The sequence below is a fragment of the Drosophila novamexicana genome, unplaced genomic scaffold (assembly GCF_003285875.2).
Source record: "Drosophila novamexicana strain 15010-1031.04,08,12 unplaced genomic scaffold, DnovRS2.1 tig00001429-arrow-arrow-pilon, whole genome shotgun sequence".
NCBI classification, from domain to species: Eukaryota; Metazoa; Arthropoda; class Insecta; order Diptera; family Drosophilidae; genus Drosophila; species Drosophila novamexicana.
The window spans coordinates 985271-997714 of NW_020824857.1; positions in this window are offsets into that span (position 1 = coordinate 985271).

The window sequence follows — 12444 nt, forward strand, 5'->3', positions numbered from 1 at the left end:
CACTTTCGTTTGGACAAATGAAACAAATTATAAATGAACACACAAAATTTAACAATGTATTCCAGATAATTACAATAATCATAGTTGTAATCATATAAGTCTTAAAGCATACCTAAGAAATTAATTATAAAATATTAAAAATCAAATGCAGAAGAAACACCTACATTAATAGAAGATACACCAATTGTAAAAGAAGAAAATGTTACACATTTCACGCAAAATTATAATATCCTCTGCAAGGGTATAATAAGACTATCTGTATAGTTTAGAATAGAAGACTTTGTACAGGGAAGAGAAGACTCCGAGCACAATACTCTGTAGTGCTTGTTATAGTCATCACAGAGAACCCTGAACGGTTAATGCAAAGCATAATAAGTTGATCAAAATTGAAACGATAGAAGTACAAAATTACGTGTTAGTCTAGAAGGGATAGAGAAATTTAATTGGCTAGTCACCAGTAATTAATTTATGAATAAGTAATACACCTTGCATGATTCTACTATTAATCGAAGAAGGAAGGGGTGATCATCAGAAGTCTGGAGTACGACGGTAACCGTACACGGCTATGCCTGAATCAGTGCTCGCGCTCTCATCTGCAAACTTAACCGAAAAAGGCAAAATAGATTTTTCGTTTAGAATTGACAAAGTTAAAAATTGCTTAGGATTATGTGAAAATTGAAGGCGACAACGGCGAAGGTAATCCATATAGCAAATGGAATTTTGAGTGGAAAACTTTGATCAAGAAACTGCAAAACGGGAGACTTCACGTTTTTTACCTCATAAGTTCACTTGAGAACCAGGGAGGCCTATTAGGTCATCATCTGCCTGTATAAAGGCATCATCTGATGAGAAGTGGGGCAAGCCTAGAAACAAAAATATGTCTCTTCTAACTGTGGTACCTAAGACAGCCGGTAGTCCGGACTACGAGCCTTGGTACAGCCTTCGGCTGTTGTAAAATAAATTGATGCTGTCGCCCTTTCGGAACTCCTACGACAGCGGACGACACAGATTATTCGACTGGTTTTTCTCGTGTCAATATCACACTTCTCGGGACAGAATCAGTGTCCACAGCAGACTCACTTCCCTAATCCAACAGTTCAAATTGGGTGTCCAGGGTGTCCAACAATCAGAAGAATCTGACATTGAGAAAGAATTAGAATTAGCCGCTTATAAGAAGTTCGAGAAAAATTCTGACAAAGCAGGAGATAAGTCCAGATATAAGTGTTGGAACTGTGATTAAATAGGTCTCTCGTTTTATGACTGTCCGTCTGAAACAAGGATTCTTTTCTGTTATCGTTGTGGAGAGAATATAACCTCGATTACTTGTTCTAAGCATGAGAGAAACATCTAAAATATTGAAATGTAGTGAGATACATGTAAGCTCACACACTAATACACGCTCGGCACGCCGAAGATCTAATACCCTTGCAGACCCAACCTATATAGTGCTTTGCCCGTATCTAAGAAGCAACGGGGAAAATGTTAATGCCGAGTTTGGGCAAGATATCTTGATAAACAAAGTGTTTTTTCATACAAAAACTTAATTTTCGACGGTTCATTCCTATGGCAGCTATATGATATAGTAATCAGTATATATGAGGAACATAGTAAAACTAATAAATGCCGAGTTTGGTCAAGATATCTTGAAAAACAAAATGTTTTTTCATACAAAAACTTAATTTTCGACCGATCTTTCCAATGGCAGCTATATGATATAGTGGTCCGATCTTAATAGGATTTTGTATATACATGTTATTGTAAAACAAATAAATGCCGAGTTTGGTCAAAATATCTTAATAAACAACATGTTTTTTCATACAACTTAATTTTTGACCGATCGTTCCTATGGCAGCTATTTGATATGATGTGATGCGTGCAACAGAAAGAGGGAGTTATGCAAAGTTTTATAAAGATAGCTTTAAAACTAGAAACAGACAGACGGACAGACGGTCAGACGGACGTACGGACATGACTATATCGACTCGGCTGTTGATGCTGATCAAGAATACTTTAAAGGGTCGGAGATGTCTCCTTCTATGCGTTACACATTTCACGACAAAATTATAATACCCTCTGCAAGGGTATAAAAAGTGAACAAGAAAAACGCAAGTGAACTGGGACGAGGAACGTGCGCTAAAGTTTTTTTTGTGATATTTTTGTGTGTTCTGAAAATGGAATATATATATATATATATATATATATATATATATAAGTATAAGACGAGGTGCGACGAGTAGCCAGACTCGGCGTGCAAAGTAACAAGAAGTCAACAAAAGTGCGAAGTGAATTTTGTTTTGCGGCTCGGTAAAATTAAAAAAAAAATACTTAAAATAAAATAATAATAACAAACAAAATAAAAACAAAATAAAAATAATTTAAGCAAAATAATACAAATAAAATTAATGATAAAAATAATTAAAATAAAATTAATTAAAATTCAAAACAAAAATAAATTAATTAAAGATTAAAATAATGAAAATAAAAGTTATTATAAATAAAAGAGATTAAAATAAAATAAATAAAATAAAAACAAAATAAAATTATAATGATTAATTCTAATAAAAATACTTAAAATAATTCGAAATAAAATAATCAGCAAGCGCGGACAAGAAAGACTGACAAGCTTACGGAGATAAGGCGGAGTTGGCGTGATTCGAGGGGTTGAAGTGCGTCTCCCACATAGCCAGCCATCGTATTGTGATAATGCCCATCAAGCAGAGATACTACCCGAGGAACCCGGCGATGCAACAGGTCATCGACAAGCAGGTGGAGGAATTTCTCCGGACGGGAGCCATCGAGCCTTCCCGAAGCCCAACTAGCACGCCGATTCTGCTAGTGAAAAAGAAGTCAGGAGGTGCGAGTCATTGCGTATGCCAATAGGAAGCTCCTGAATGCGGAGATGAACTATTTAACCACGGATTAAGAATATCTGGCTATAGTTTGGTTAATCCGCAAGTTGAGGTGCTATTTGGCGGGTTACAGGTTCGACGTCATTGCCGATCACATGGCACTCAAATGGCTCAATTCAATAGAGAGTCCGTCTGGAAGAATCGCTCGATGGGCCTTAGAATTACAGCAGTTCCAGTTTGACGTGCAGTACCGGCGAGGGAAGGTGAACGTGGTAGCTGACGCACTGTCCCGACAGCCATTAAAGACATGTTGTCATGCCATGGGGGCGCAGCACCCCTGCGTATGATGGAAAAGCTAAAGAGCCAGAGATGTACCCGGACTACGCTGTCGAGAACGTTCAAATCTACCGCCACACACTACAGGCCAGGAATATTCCCGACGCCAGCCGACGTGCGAGGTGTGCCAAAAATTTAAGATAGAACAGGTGAGGCCGGCAGGACGAATGCTGGCGCCCCATCCTATGAGCCGACTTCGTGGGCCCACGTTCGAAGCATGGGAACACTATGCTGCTTTCACGACGCGTTCAGCAAGTGAGTGGAACTGGTTCCCTTAAGGGGGGCAACGGCGGAACAGAGAGGGCGTTCCGGAGTCCCTTGGAAGTTTGTTTGTAGTTTGCGACAACAGGGTGCAATTCACGAGTCGGACACTTAAGCCTTTTCTGCTATCGATCGGACTAGATGCGACCCGAAGTAGCGTTGGCGGTGAGCACTAGCGTGGCTGACTCGACCGGATATTCACCCTCATTCTTGGTACAAAGTCGCGAGCCTCGTCTCCCCGCTGCCTTATACGACGAGGTTACGCGCGGATCCGCCACTATTCAGTAAACGCCAGGGGATGAGGCCGGGCGTTTGAGAGAGGTGTTTGACATCGTTCGTCACAACCTGCAGCGTGCTTCCCAGGACCAGGGGAGGCATTACAACTTACGTCGAAGAGAGTGGCGACCTAAGATCAATGAGCGCGTGTGGCTACGTCAGCAACAGCTATCCAAGGCTGCCGACGGATTCGCGCTGAAGTTGGCCCCGAAGTTTGACGATTCCTACTGGGTCTTAAGGGTCGTCTTGCACAATATCGCGGTTGGCGCGCGACAGTGAGCAGAAGAGGCGGGTAGCCAACGTTGCCCAATTAAAAATCTATCACGGACCAGGCCACGGTTACAATAAGATTATTACCACTAAGAAAACAAAAAAAATGAGTTATATAACTATGAATGAAGTGTTATTTTTATATATGATCAATGACTTTGAAGTGAAATATTAGTATGTTAAGAATAAATAACATGACCTTGAAATAGAGAGTGATTGTGGGGGTATTATCTGTCCGTATCGTGGAAGTGCTTGCGCGACGGCGAGGAGCCAGAAGCTCTTCTTGTGGGCCTGTTGTCTGACCGAGAGGTTCGAGCGCCACGGGCATCATGTGGAGTAGGGTGTGGTGATCCTTTTTGCAAATTTTCCACTTGGCTCCACTGCGACATGACTGCCCTGAGTGCTGATGAGCCAGGCAGTTGGAACAATAATTGCTTATTAAAACGGCTTGGAGGCGCTTCTCGGGGGTGAGCCTCATGAAACGCTGGCACTTGCATAGCGCATGGATGCCTCTATATACGCGGCATCTAAAGGAGTCCGTTCCTTGGCGTTGGTAGGATCCCTTCGTTGACGGTGCCATGCTGGTTCTCTACAGGGGAGTGGAGAATAAGATGTAGGAGGAGAGGTGTGATGATTGTGTTTTGTAAAGAGGGATAAATTGGTTTTAAGGATTAGTCGGTGGTATTATTCGCCTTAGTAGGAAGAAGGACCAATTTGGCTATTGGCCTTCGAATGACACCACGAGCGGTAAGCATGTCCACTACGCGGACCTTGTCATCTGTGTCTGGGCAAGCGAGCTGTAGTCGGCCAAAGCGCCATTCATTTATTGGTATTCATTATCTTCCTTCATAATCACCATATCACCGATTTGGAGGTCCGTTGTAGGGGACTGCCATTTGTTTCGCTCATGGAGCTGTTTTAAATACTCATTCTTCCACCGGAAGCAGAATTGGTGGTGGAAGTCGCTGCCAGCGGTTAGTTATAAAAATGGCGTCTTCTTAGTTTACTGGTTTGTTAATTGACAGTAGAGGGCCGCCAACTAGGAAGTGGCCCGGACTTAGAGCCAATAAATCAGTCGGATCTTCCGACATTGGAGAGATTGGCCTAAGCCAGGCCTTAATCTTGGAGAGGAGAGTCGCGAACTCCTCAGATGTATATTTTGAGGAGGAGGTGGAATTGTAGAAGTGGGTCTTAAAGCTTTTAACATCTGCTTCCCACAATCCGCACGTGCGAGGAGGGCCAGTAGGATTAAAATTCCAACACAAGTTTTATTGGCTGTGCTTGGTCGCTTGCAAGAAATCTTTCCAAAGAACGGATGAGGGTCCCACAAATGTTTTCCCATTACAGTACATCTCTTGGGGAAGGCCTCGTCTTGGTATAAATCGCGAAACACCGGGCAGGAATCTCTCCGTGATTAGGCCTGTGGTGGCTTCTAAATGGATTACTTTTGTACTGAAACACACGAAGACACAGACATAACCCTTGGCAATTTTGCATGGCTCTACTGCGAAATGACTCCCCTGACGAGCCAGGCAGTTGGAGCAATATTTGTTAATCAAAACGGCTCGAGACGCTTCTCGGGCGTGAGCTTCAAGAAACGCTGGCACTTGCGAAGCGCATGGATGCCTCTACACACCCGGCATCTAAAGGAGTGCGTTCCTTAGCGTTGATTGGAGGCCTTCGTTGACGGTGCCATGCGGGTTCTCTACAGGGGAGTGAACTGGAGAATAAGATGTAGGCGAGGTGTTATTATGTGATGGTTTTGTTTTGAAAGAGGGATTAGTTGCTTTTAAGGATTAGTCGGTGGTGCTATTTGCCTCAGTAGGAAGAAGGATCAATTTGGCTATTAGCCTTCGGATGACACCGGTAAGTTATCTCCCTTGATAATCACCATATCACCGACTTGGAGGTCCCTTGTAGGGGACTGCCATTTGTTTCGCTTATGGAGCTCTTTTATCAATCCAGAAAGTTATGGGAGGGTAGCTGTGAAAGTGTATGCAATGCATACTAAGAAAATTAAGAAACGCTATAGCAGTAGACCAGACGGAGTAGACAAGGTATGAATATGTGTGAATATGCCAGATATAGACGCACTCATTTCGTTTACGTATAAAGATGAGATCTACGTACTCAGCCTAATCGCTCTTGCCTCTTGGAAAGGCAGAAGGACTAGATAAGGTATAAATATATTTGAATATGTCAGATATAGAGGCAATCATTAGATTTACGTATAGAGATAGGTCAAACTTTCGTACTCGCGCACTAAACGTACTGCGATTACATAGAGCTTTTATAAAAGTGTGTGATTTTGAATACGAATACACGGACATATTCAATACTCATATGGGTCCATTGATACATTGCTCAAAAATCAAAAAGGGAATCATACTAAGTACGCTGCCAGATGTCTCACTAAAACTAGTAACTCAAGATCACCCAATTTTGGGACCAGCAACAATACTAATGGTGAGACTGCATCGAAAGATATCTTTTATAATAATATGGAATGGAGTATATTAGTGAAAAATATCAATGACTTCAAAGACCAATTTGACAAGTCATATAAATGCATCAATAAATGCATACCTATAAAGGTAGAAACACTAATATACCATGTACAAATATGATATAGCAATATAGTACATGCACTAGATTCCATTAAAGATAAATTAACACAAGAATATGGCAAACAATGCCTTAAAGTCATACAATCTTTAAATACAAGATTGAAAAGCATTGGTATTAGACAGAATATCATAATAAACGTTCCAGAAGATCTATTTTTACCAGCAAAGTTTGAACCAAACTAGCTGCAAGATGTGTATGATTCGAAACCAATTACCGATGTAAATATCGATATCGACATTGACAACACAATGGCCCAAAACAGCTATAAGTTTTCTCAAACTAGCCTCATCGCTCTTGCCAGAGTTTGATGGTAAGGCAGAAAACTTACAAAGCTTCAAAGATGCTTTGAGTCTTAAAGACTCACTAAAAGAAGATCATAAGGCAACAGCTGTCAGTCTTATAAAGACAAAATTAAAAGGCCATGCACGAAACTTGATAAGCAACGAAAAAACAATCGCCGAATAATATCAAAATTATCAAGAACGGTGAAAGGAGAATCAGTTAAAGTGCTATCAGCTAAACTCCTAAACCTTCAGAAAAAGAGCAAAACTGCCAACATTTATACACAAGAAGTTGAGCAACTGGCAAAAGCTCTGGCAGGTGCTTATATTAATGATGGCTTAAATTCAGATTTAGCCACCAAATATAGCACAGCCCAAGCCGTAAAAGCTATGACAAACAACTGCGCTATAGATAAGGTAAAACTTATAATGCAGGCAGGCACATTCCATAATATGAATGATGCCATATCAAAATTTGTTGATAGTTGCACAGAAGCAACAACAAACTTATACTGTCCTTTGTAGTGGAAGCCGCGGCAGAGGTATTTAATGAGGCCCACCATACAACAGAGGCGGCTACAATAATAACAACAGAGGACAAGGTCAAAATAGAGGAAACTCTAGAGGCGGTGGCAACTCGAAACGAGGCCACAATAACAACAGAAACAATTTTAGGGTAGCCCAAAATAATTAGGGAAACCAACAACCCCCTTTAGATACACAGAACTAATAAAGGTTCATTCAATAAACTCAATATATTTGTCTCTTTTTATAATGTAGGATCAGGAAAAAACTGGTAATTTAATAGATACAGGTGCAGATATATATAATTTTAAAAGAAGATTCTGTTGTCTTCAACGACATCCAGTTGAATAGCACTATAGACATTCAAGGTATAGGCCCAGGAATTATAAAATATATAATCCCTCACTATTTTCATATAGTCAATGCAAATTTTGCTATACCGTGTGACGGAATAATAGGCATAGACTTCATAAAAGGTCTTAATTGCAAAATAGACCTAGAACCGTCCAAAGATTGGCTTATAATAAGACCAAACAATATAAATGTCCAAATTTATGTCCCAATAACATACAGTTCTGGTAACAATTCAATACTTATACCACCAAGATCAGAAGTTGTCCGAAAAATTGAAATAAGCTCAAGTGAAGATAGTATATTCATTCCAAATCAGGAAATTCAACCTGCTATTTACGTTGCAAGCACAGTTTCAACACAAAAAAATACATTTTTCCGATTTCCTCATACGACCAACAAAGACCAATTATCTTATATAAATAATCTAAACTTTGAACAACTTTCAAACTACGACGTAGGTCAAACCACTCCAGAAAATATAAAGAACACAGTACTAGCTCAATTAAGTAAAAACTTTCCAAACCAATTTAAACCACAATTAAAAGAATTATGCACCGAGTATAGCGATGTATTCGGACTTGAATCCGAATCAATAATAACAAATAATTTTTATAAACAAAAATTGAGATTGCAGGATATTGAACCAATTTATATTAAAAACTATCGAAGCCCGCATAGTCAAGTAGAAGAAATTAAAAAAAAAGTAGGCAAATTAATCTCCGATAAAATTGTCAAACCACCAGTATCAGAATACAATAGCCCACTTCTACTAGTCCCGAAAAAAGCACTTCCAGGCTTAGAAGATAAGAAATGGCGATTAGTAATTGACTATCGTCAGATAAATAAAAAACTGTTGTCCGATAAGTTTGCACTACCTAGAATTGATGATATTTTAGATTAACTAGGTAGAACAAAATACTTTTCATGCCTTGACTTAATTGAACTTGAAGAGAGTTCAAGAACTATATCGCCTTTTTCAACGAGACATGGCTCATATCGCTTTACGCGATCACCTTTTGGTTTAAAAATAGCGCCAAATTCATTTCAGAGAATGATGACTATTTTATTCTCTGGACTAGAACCTTCTCAAGAATTCCTTTATATGGAAGATCTAATAGTTATAGGTTGTTCCGAAAAACATGCTTAAAAACTTAGCTGATGTTTTTGAGAAATGTAGGAAATACGACCTTAGGTTACATCCTGAAAAATGTTCATTTTTTATGCATGAATTGACATTTCTGGGACACAAATGCACCGATAAAGGAATCTTGCATTCTGCAATTATTACAGACGTGTTATCTAAAATTTTGCGGACTATTCTCGTCACATAACAAGATTATGTAAAAAGGATCTTAAGTTCGAATGGAAAGCCGACTGCCAGCATGCATTCGAATATCTTAAATCGGCACCAATAAACCCAATATTATTACCATACCCAGATTTCAGGAAAGAATTTTGGATAATAACTGATGTAAGTAAGCAAGCTTGTGGAGCGGTTTCAAATCAAAACCATAATGGAATCCAACTCCAAATTGCTTATGCATCGCGTTTATTTACTAAGGGGGGAAGTCATAAAAGTACAACAGAACAAGAATCAGCTGCAATCCATTGGGCAAAAACACATTTTAGAACACATATTTATGGTAGACATTTCACTGTCAAAACAGATCACAGACCACTTACATATTTATGAAGGCTTTTGACATAGTGATAGTGGATACAATTGGTCCACTACCAAAATTAAGGCAACGAATATCAACTGTATCATCATATCAACATCATCATCATGCATCACGTTCATTTACTAAGGGAGAAAATAATAAAAGTACAACAGAACAAGAATAAGCAGCAATTCATTGGGCAATAACAAATTTCAGACCATATATTTATGGAGACATTTCACTGTCAAAACAGATCATAGACTACTTACATATTTATTTTCAATGGTCAATCCAAGTTCCAAATTAACACGTATGCGACTCGAATTAGAAGAATACGATTTCACAGTAGAGTTTCTAAAGGGTAAAGATAACTATGTAGCTGATGCGTTATCAAGAATAACCATCAAAGAACTAAAAGATTTACAAGTTAAAGTCACTACAAGACAAGCAAGTAGACAAGAATCCTGCGCAGGAGAGAAAGAAGTAGAATTGCCTAGGCAATTCATAACCAATGACGAGGTACGAAAAGTAGTGAAAGTCACTACCAGGCACCAAAGTAAACAGAAAAACTCCTGCGCAGGAAAAGATCAAGTAGATTTGCCTATGCAAACTCTTGAAAACGCTTCTGAGCCCAATGTATATGAAGTCATTTGTAATGACGAAGTACGAAAAGTGGCCTTGCTTATATAATATATGTTTCTTTAAACATGGAAGGAAAGTTATAGCAAGAATTGAAGTTAGCGGTCTGTATACTCCGAGATCGGATTGGAGTGACCAGTACTTCCCCGAGTGTAGGATATCATTTAGGCTTTTGCCATTGGAAGACGGGCTGGAGGCGTTAAACACAACGCGAACCTTTGTTGTGGTGCTGTCGGGCTTAAAAACAGCATGATGCGGCAGGTAAAAATTATTGGGGTTGCTGTTTGGAGAGACTTGTGTCATATGACCTAAGTCGAAGTACTCCCGAATCACGGAGTCGTACTGCTCTTTCCGGGATTTCCTTTTAAACGAATGTCCTTCTTTAGAAAGGAGTCTATGTGGTTAGGTTTCCGGAAAGGTAGGGTGACTACATATCTGTCATTCTCGTTCCCTGTTGTTGCTCGGATTAAATTACTCTCACAGAAAGAGTCGGAGCTGTTTACCAGCTTGACTGGTATGTCCTCCACGTCCCAAAATGTTGTGAGAATAATGTCTAATTGCTCTTCTCGAGAGACGGATATTCGAGCGGTGGATGCGGTCTTTGAAACTGTGAAGGAAGGAGAGCCAATATAAAAATGGCAGAGTTTGCGAGGCTGGGCTGCAACAAATTGATTTAATCCCGATACTTGTGCCTGTACGGATTTGTACGGCAGCTTGATCAAGTGGAAGAGTCGCTCGGAAATAAATGTTGCCTGTGATACCGAGTCGATCAGTGCACGAGCTGTATAATTTACACCCAAATGGCGAGCATATATAACAGCGGTGCTTAGGAGATCACCGTGGGTGTTAACTGCAACATAATTGTGAACATTCGTTTGTTGGGATGTATGTATGGATTGATTGGAGAGAGCTGTTGCTTGAGGCATAGAGATTACCTCAGGGTCCAATTGTGGAGTGTCACTACGATGAACGTAAAACAATTGTGAGCACTTGTGTATTCCCTTAACTGATGACCCCTAGCGAAAAAGTTCAAACATAGTTTTAGCTGTCTGATGTATGTTGCCCGTTCGCTGACGGGCATTTGGAGAAAACGTGGACACAGACAGGGTGATTCTCCCTGCAGCACAATTTGCAGGCTTGCGGCTTGTTATCGACCTTATTCTCAAATGAGTTAAGCCTTCTGTTGGTAGGAGGATCTGTGCGAACAATTCTGGAGTGCGCTGATGTATTTGCGCTTGGCTTGAGCTCTTCTATCGCTTCTAGAGTGCTATAGCGTTCTAAGAGAAAGGCGGTTATCTTTTTCAAGCCAAGATGAGATGTCGTTCTTAATCGAGATGGACTGTTCCCATAAGGGGAGTGTTAGTTTGGGTAATTTAGAGGAACATAAGAACACGAGGATTAACCAACCTTGAATGGTGCTCTGAAGTTCCTTTATTGCCGTTCCAGACTCTTGGTAGATTGGCTGCAGGTTGAAAAGAACATTGATCTGGCTGTTACTAACAATTTTCGTTTCTCAAAACGCTGTAAGAGTGACCCCGGCTGATGGGAAGCCATCGTCAAAGGTGACTTTGATACAATCGCCTGAGCCTCACCGCTGGTTTTTGCATTGAGATGGAATAATTTCTCGACCTCTGATAATCTAGTATATATATTTATCTAAATTACGGTAAAGAGGTCTCGAAATGTGGGCCAACGTATGTAATCTCCGCTGAAGATTTATGTGTCGCAAGGAGGTAAGCGGCAGCTGGTCGGAATATGTCGGAATGGCGGACTGAGCGGATGGTCTATTTGGGGCGTTAGCAGTCTCGATTTGCTCGCTAAGTTTGGCGGCGTATGACTCATATACCGAGTAACAATAGTCGTACTTGGACTGCATTACTGAAATGGTTTCCATTGAAAAGGCTTCCAAAGTCACTGTTGAGCCGACCTCGTACTCTTTTTCAACCTTGTCCCACAAGGCTCGCACTTGGTCCTGACGGACCTGGCACGTATAGAGGGACGGGTCAGAGCCTCCAGGAGTGTTTATTTTTGCCTCAAACTGAATTAGCCTATCAGTGATAGCAATAACTCGGTTAAGGCCGCGTTTATCATTTTGGGACGTTTTAATATTGACTCGCGTGGAAATCAAACTAGTTATTGTGCTAATGGTTGCATTAGTGCTTTAGGGATGTTTCGCTTTAAGCTTTGGACGGCGGGAGACTTATTTTTATCAGTCTCTATCAGACTTGTCCTCGAACTAAGAGGTGCCTTAACAATTCCCCTTGGCGTGGATGCGGATGATTCCCTTTTAGTCCGGGACGATGTTTCCCTTTTGACTCTATGGGATGTTGTTGGAGACGGAGAAGCTTTTGAGGTGTTTGCGGA